Source organism: Brassica napus, chromosome A9 (assembly GCF_020379485.1).
Source record: "Brassica napus cultivar Da-Ae chromosome A9, Da-Ae, whole genome shotgun sequence".
NCBI lineage: Eukaryota > Viridiplantae > Streptophyta > Magnoliopsida > Brassicales > Brassicaceae > Brassica > Brassica napus.
The window spans coordinates 23,543,624-23,551,134 of record NC_063442.1 but is presented as its reverse complement, the minus strand read 5'-3'; the positions used below and the strand labels follow the sequence as shown (position 1 = coordinate 23,551,134).

Genomic DNA, 7,511 nt, shown 5'->3' with positions numbered 1-7,511 from the left:
TGTGAAGATTGGGAAAAATGGAATATCTCCATTTTTATGCTATGACGGCTTAAGGGCAGAAGAGTATAAGCGTAAACCGACCTTGGAGCTAGTATATAAGAAGTCCTAGGCGAGGAGCATGGAGAGAGAACTTTTTCAGAGCAAACTTAGCACTTAGAGCAATTTAGGCAATTTTCCATTTTTGTTATTTCGAGCTGCGACTCAATTAGGTTTAGCCGTCTTAGGGTTGCTAGAACTAGGAATCTCGCCGACAGCTCTCGAGCCCAGGCTTATACCTTGTTGTAAACGCTCATACGCAAAATTCAGAATAAGATCTTCTTTGCTCTCTTTTTCAATTTCTTATACTTTATCGTTGTTATTCTCGTGTTCTGATTGCTTGACGTGTGGTAATTAGCAGATATCCAGGTCCTCTGGGAAATTAGGGTTTTCCTAAGTTTCCTTATTTAAACGGAAATAGACAGTTCGAATTTTGGTTCCCACAATATCATTTCCAACCTAAGTTACATTTATCATTTACTCGCTAGTTACTATTCCTATTTCATTTAAAACATTAAAGCCTTTAGAATTAATAAACACTAGATTTAATTGTTCCCTAGCTCCTTGTGGATTCGATCCCTAAGTACTACATCTGAACCTCTTTTGATGAGAGTAACACTCCTTAGGGTAATTTGAGTGGTATCAAATTTGGCGCCGTTGCCGGGGAGCTTTCATCGCCATTAGATTTAGTTTTATTAATTCTTATTCTTTTCTTTACCCCCTTTTCTAATAATCTTTCTTTTTCTTGTCTTTTCAGGTGCATGCCCAGCGGTACCAGAAGCAACAAGGAGAAAGACTTGCTGTTCCAGACGATCCTTCTCATTTGGAACGAACCATCCGTAGAGGTCAACATTCCACATCGCTCGACGCAACCACTTCGTCGTCGATCTATACGCACAACCAACCGTCGACCGACACCAGACCGTCATCGTCGATCGATCCCAATCGTTCGACAACGATCAATACTACACCGAGTACATCGATCGATACCGTGTCGTCAAAAATGGTAAACATTATTATTCTAACTCAGGATGAGAACGGAAACCTGTATGACCAGGCCGGTCATCTGCGTAATGCAACAGGTCAGAAAATAGATTCTCAGGGAACTGTTATCCCTGATGCTGATGCTACAGGAGCTGCTCAGCCTGTAGATGAGGACGCTCGATCGAAACCACTGGCCGACTATAATCGCCCAGATGAGTACTATTCCAACAGATCAGCGATTCGACTTCCGGAGATCCAGAAGCAGAATTTCGAGCTGAAGCCTCAATACTACACTCTCGTGTCGCAGATACCCTACTCTGGGTTACCACACGAGCATCCTATGGACCATTTGGAATGGTTCGAGGATCTAATCGCTGCCATTCGGATGGAAGGAGTCCCCGAAGATTACCTGCTGTGCAAGCTCTTCAGATACACGCTGAATGGAGAAGCGATGCACTGGCTTAGGCAGCAACCCACAGGATCATTAACATCCTGGAGCGACATCGAGAATGCTTTCTTACGGAACTTCTTCGATGAGGCGCACGCTGAAGAACTTCGGAACAAAATTTCAACATTCTCGCAGAAGGCTGGAGAGTCCTTCAAAGATGCGTGGATTAGATTTAGGTTTTTCCAGCGAGACTGTCCACACCGCGGATTTAATGAAGTGCAGCTGCTAAGTGAGTGAAGGAAACTTCACTACTCGGAATCCGTTGGAAGCTGTGAGACTTATCGAAAACCTTGCTAACCGCAGCAGCACCAAAAACACTGACTCTGAACGGAAGAAGTCTGTAGCCTCTATCGGGAAGGAACAGATGGACGAAGTAAGAGCTAAGTTAGATGTGGTGCACGAGCTTCTTAGGAAGCAAGTCTGTTCAGCTGAAGGAGAAGTAGCAGATACAGAAGGAGAAGAAGATGTGAACTACATCGGAGGTACCGGATTCCAAAAATTTGGATACCAGGGCGGAAACAGAAACTTCTTTGGAAATGGCCAAAGAAGTAACCAAAGTTCACAATTTCAAAAACCCTTCAACAACAGCAAGAGCTACTCGAACTCTTACTACCAAAATCCACCACCCCAAACTCAGGAAAGCAAGATCGAAGAAATGCTTGATCGAGTACTATTGGGACAACAACAAATCACCGTGGATTTCAACGGTAAGATAGACTCTGCCTACAACAATCTGAACACCAAAATCGAGACCTTAGGGACTCAGGTGAGAAAACTTGAAACCCAAGTAATTCAGACGGGCGAGACTATTAAGAGCCAAGAAGCTTTCGCTAGAGAGGCAGGAGCCGACAAAGGGAAACACCACGTAAATACCATCATAGATGATGAATTCTGGCAAGTGGTGAGAAATGAAAACCTTGAGGAAGGAGATTTCAAAATCGAAAGCTCCATGAGTCTTGGCGGATCCCAAAGGTGTCGACCGATGTCGATGAACTCGCATCAATCGACAGACCATGATGAAGATCGATGGACGGTTACGCCAGTCATCGATCGACGTCGTCTGCCAATTCGACTGAATGCAATGCGGTTCGAATTCTAACTCATGAAGAATTCGCAGCTAAACATCCTCACCCACCCTCCCCTTTCTATGATAAAATCGATCGATCGGTTGAGCCAACCATCGATCGACAGAGTGAGTCCGACGTCGATCGTCACAACAAAAACTCCCATCGATCTACAAGCACCTCTAACATACCGAGTGCGGTTACCCTCAATCGATAATGATTACATCAATGCACTCATACCACCACCTAAACCATTAGCAAACCCACCCGAACCAAAACCCAACCCTTTAAATAGTTCAGAATCTGTTCAAGAAGAACAAGAATCTGAAGGGAGAAGGTTAAGGAAAAGAAAGGAGAAGATTCCTAAAAACCTTAAGAGGGAAGCTAACGATAAGGAGATGGATGGTTTCACTAAACGAGTCCACAGAATCCCAATCGAAAAACCTTTCGATGAAGCATACTTCACACACCGGTTGTGGATGTTCTTCAGAGAAACAAAGGTAACTGAGGAGGACATTAGGAGAATGTTTCATCAAGTCAGAGGAAAGATGAAACACATGATCACATTGACGAAGAAGAGTGATCCTGGGAAGTTCGCAATACCATGCGTAGTCAAGGGTGTTGAATTTCCCCATTCAATGTGTGACACAGGAGCATCGGTTAGTATCCTCCCTAGGATCATGGCAGACCAGCTTGGTTTGACCATCGAACCATCAACAGAATCCTTCACCTTCGTGGATCTTTCAGAGAAACAATCAGGAGGCATCATAAGAGATCTGGAGGTACTGATTGGTAATGCACTTGTCCCTGTAGATTTTCATGTCTTAGACATCGAGCTTAACTGGAACTCTTCACTTCTGCTTGGAAGATCTTTCCTAGCTACAGTAGGAGCTGTATGTGACATGAACAAAAACAAATTGTGTCTAACGCTCATAGACCCAAACATCCACTACGATCCCATCCGACCTAAGAGAAAGGTAATTAATTCTGTGGATTATGGGAAAGAACTTGGCTTCATTGGCGCATGCCATTGTGGAGCAGAGTATGAATCGGAGTACGAAACAGAGTACTCGGAATCGATCGACACCCCAACCTTTCCATCGATCGATTCCAATGTGTCAATGGTGACCGATGACCACAACAACACGTCACTCGACGTAATGCACCCACTTGACCATTTCGCTTCACCTAATCATTGTTACCAACATTTTGCCTTCCAACCTCCAACCAGGAGAGGACATGATGATTATTCCATAGGCAGTTGGGCAGACAGTGGTTTCCATGAAAGTTTTGCAGTTGACACTGTAATTACTTCACCTCATGAGGAACATACCGAGGAATACGATGAGGATTACTGGAAAGAACGTGCAATAGAAATGTCTTTGCAGGATGAAAGACTTGAAATACACAAGTTCACCAACACGTTTCCAACATCGTTCGACGCTGTGCACCCCACATCGGTCGATTCCCACCCTCGTCCAGCAAAACAACCGCTCACATCGATCGACACCCCGAAAGGAACATCGATCGATATTCGCGCCGCAGCAAAAATTCAGGAGCAGGAGAATATTCCCTCCCTAACTAGGTTTACAGATACCTATATAAATCGTTTTGCACCTCCGAAACCACCTACACACATCAGAGCAAACACACAAGCAAATAAGATGAACACTCTTCCTTCTACATCAACAGAAAAATCCATGAAGAGCAATCATCTCAAGAACACAAGTTCTGCAGAAATTACTCTGCCATCGATCGATGTAACTGTATCTACATCGATCGATACTACTCTAAACCCTAATCTCTCTATTTCTAAAATGAATAATTATGCAAACATTGATTACGGTTTTCTAACACCTGATGAATTTGGTATTTTCAGGGACCCAGATGGCAACGCACGTGCAATGGATGGAAGGATTTTACAAGTGTCCAGAGAGGACATAGCAGACATCCTTCAAGTAGCCAATGGACCTGACAACCTGTTCTCACAGCAACGTGGCACTCCAGACGTCATTCTAACAGATCCTAACAACCACGCAGGAGTCGCCACAACAGAGATCAACACAGATCTATCACGCCAACCAAAAGGGCAAGCATCGATCGACGGTACAACAGAGACATCGATCGACAGGGTAACACCAACGTCGATCGATATGGATGAATCGACGTCGATCGATAGACGGTATGAATGTGGGAGCCGCGCTTTTGACATGTATGGATCCAGAAAGTTCACTTGGGAACAAAGGGACGAATATGGAGTCTACAGAGATGAGCGTGGACACGCACGAAGCGCAGCTGGTGAGATGATACCTGTCACAAAGGACAACATCAGGAAAATACTGGAAAGAGCATCTCTTTTTGAAGAGAGCCACATCTGTCTTCCAGAACATGCCACTTCCTTCACACTCACAAGACTGGCACCAGAACTCTAAACCAAAGAATAAATCGATGAAATGGTGTTTGGTATTTGTGGAGCTCAGGAGAAACTGGGAGAGGAGCTCAAAATATTGGTGGATGACACACATCAGCCTTTGGATAGAGGCTACAATGAGCTTTTCAGATGTATGGCAGAAATGAGGACAGAAATTGAAAGTTTACGTCAGCAACTTGAGAAGGAAGCTACGACCTCAGCATCGATCGATGCACCAGGTGCAACATCGATCGACGTCAGTCTTCCTACAGCTAAGATCCCTGCAGAACCGCAATGTTCAACACAACATAGGGATGAATGGGAAGTCTCATACATCGACACGAGGATAAACGACGTTTACTGCCCTCTCAACAACAACGTGGACTGGCTAAGCACAAAAATCGAGCTACTACAGCAAGATCTGGACACCATTCGCAAGAAGGACCAACATCCAGCCACATCGATCGACATGTGCACCTTCACATCGCTCGACGCCAAAGTCTCAGCAATGAATGAAAGGCTGAGGACTTACGAGGATATGCATGACCGTTTTATATCACCAGTCATGATAGATTTAAAAAATTGTCTAGTCAATTACTTGATGCCCAAAAGGATATTGAGAACATTACTAATGAAAGTTTTTGCAGGCAAAATCAGCATCGATCGACAGGCTAAGAGGACCTTGGATCGATGGCAAGAAACCTGTGGAGTTACTTCCTTACACAGCAGCAGAGGTTGACAAGATCACATCCAAGATCTACACTGCTCTAGACACCATGGACGAACGACTTGACAAACGCTGCGATGACATCTACTTTCAATTCGACAACAAAATCAGTGGACTAGACAACCACGCAGAATGGTTACAGAAAGAAGTCAAAGCCATTCAGAGGCAACTCGCAGCTCAACACCAGATATCAGCATCGATCGACAGGACAAAAGCGAAATCGATCGACGGCAACTCACCGAGATTGACCAATGAACACATAATCGCATCGATCGACGCCGAGTCTATACCAATCGGCGAGCAGCTGATACACAAGACAGCAGAGTCAATGCAAAAAGAACTGACAGATCTTTCAGCATACGCCTATGACAACATAGGCTGGCACCAGGTCAGCATTGACAACATTCAAGAAAGGCTACATAACATCTCCAATGTACTTGAGAAGATGGATGACAAATGGACAAGAAATGATGAGGCCACAAGAAGTTTCATTGCATCTTGGTCCAGAATGCGCAGAGATGACGTGGATGCTTGCTTTCCAACAAGAAGCTGCTTCTCCACCAAATAGCCAATCACTACCACAGTCAAGCTAAATGACTATAACCAAGCGCTGAGTGGGAGGCAACCCACTATTAGGTATTTTACTTTGGTTTTATTAGCTAGCATTTAATTTCTTTCGTTTTATCTCTTTCAGATTTAGGAGAACCAAGTAGGAGGACTTGAATATCGACCGACGACGAGACGTCGACATCGTTCGACATAGGCAACCACACGACGATCGATGTACCACTTACACATCGATTAATATTTAATCCGGTCAGATGTATCTTACCTACTTGTTACATTTCGTACATCATACACTTTTCATCATAACTCCGGCTGAGTTACACTGAGACAGTGTAATTTAAGTTTGGGGGGAGATTTACTGATATAATTTATTTTATTCTTACGTAAAAAGGAATTTCAAATAAATTATGCTTAGCTATCGAAAATAGGGACTATAATCTTATATTGATTTAAACATGAATATCTAACCAATCTTTAGCACCATTTTAGATTTACTGATTGCAGATAGCACTAAAGATGCTAAAGCGGATCAACCTATCAACTACACATTTGCCTTGAACCGTATGAAGTAGCCAAAGCTGATTTCCAACACTAAACCTGACATAACCGCTTGTCTTGGGGCTTGGTATACATGGGATCGGATTCTTCATATAGGTCTGGAAGGTAACGCCTGGTTTAGATTATTTATCACATTTTCTCTCTCTAGATTTCGACCCTAGATTAGTTATAGAGTGTATCTAAAAAAAAAAAATAATAATAATGATAAAAATAAAATAAAAATAAAAAGTAAGATCTATTGTTTAATTAGGATGAGTCTGAACATGACTTGGTGGCTAAAACCATTAAGGCTTGATTCATAAAGACTCAAATAAAAGAGTTCGAAACGGGACTTGGAGGCGGCAATCTTCAAGGCTCGCTTTCGCAAAGAACTCTTGGATATATGTCAAAAAGAAGTGAACAGAACTTGGTGGCAACCACCATTAAGTTTTGATTCATGGAAGCCTGTCCAATCTTGGTCACTGATCCTGCAATGGAAGCAGACTTTGACTCAAGAGAGAAATTTAGAGAGAGAGAAACTAGGAACTAACTTTTACCTGCAGCTCCAGATACCTGTCTGAAATCCTTGCATCCTGTGATCGATACTCCCAAGGTAAAGCATTCACTTTATATTTATGCTAAGAAATAAAATCAGTAGAGGGGATGTCAGACGTGAATTGATGAGTTGTGTTATGTTAGAAATGGTTGCTAAGCTAGGATATTGCATAGTGTGCTTTT

The 7,511-nt window shown here is 43.1% G+C and overlaps 1 non-coding gene across 1 annotated transcript; it reads right to left on the bottom strand.

The window, feature by feature from the left end:
• Nucleotides 1-1,571: 1,571 nt before the first annotated feature.
• On the bottom strand, nucleotides 1,572-1,677 carry LOC125578763. Its single transcript, XR_007316846.1, has one exon. It is a non-coding gene; the product is annotated as a small nucleolar RNA R71 (small nucleolar RNA).
• Between the last annotated feature and the right edge of the window lie 5,834 nt (nucleotides 1,678-7,511).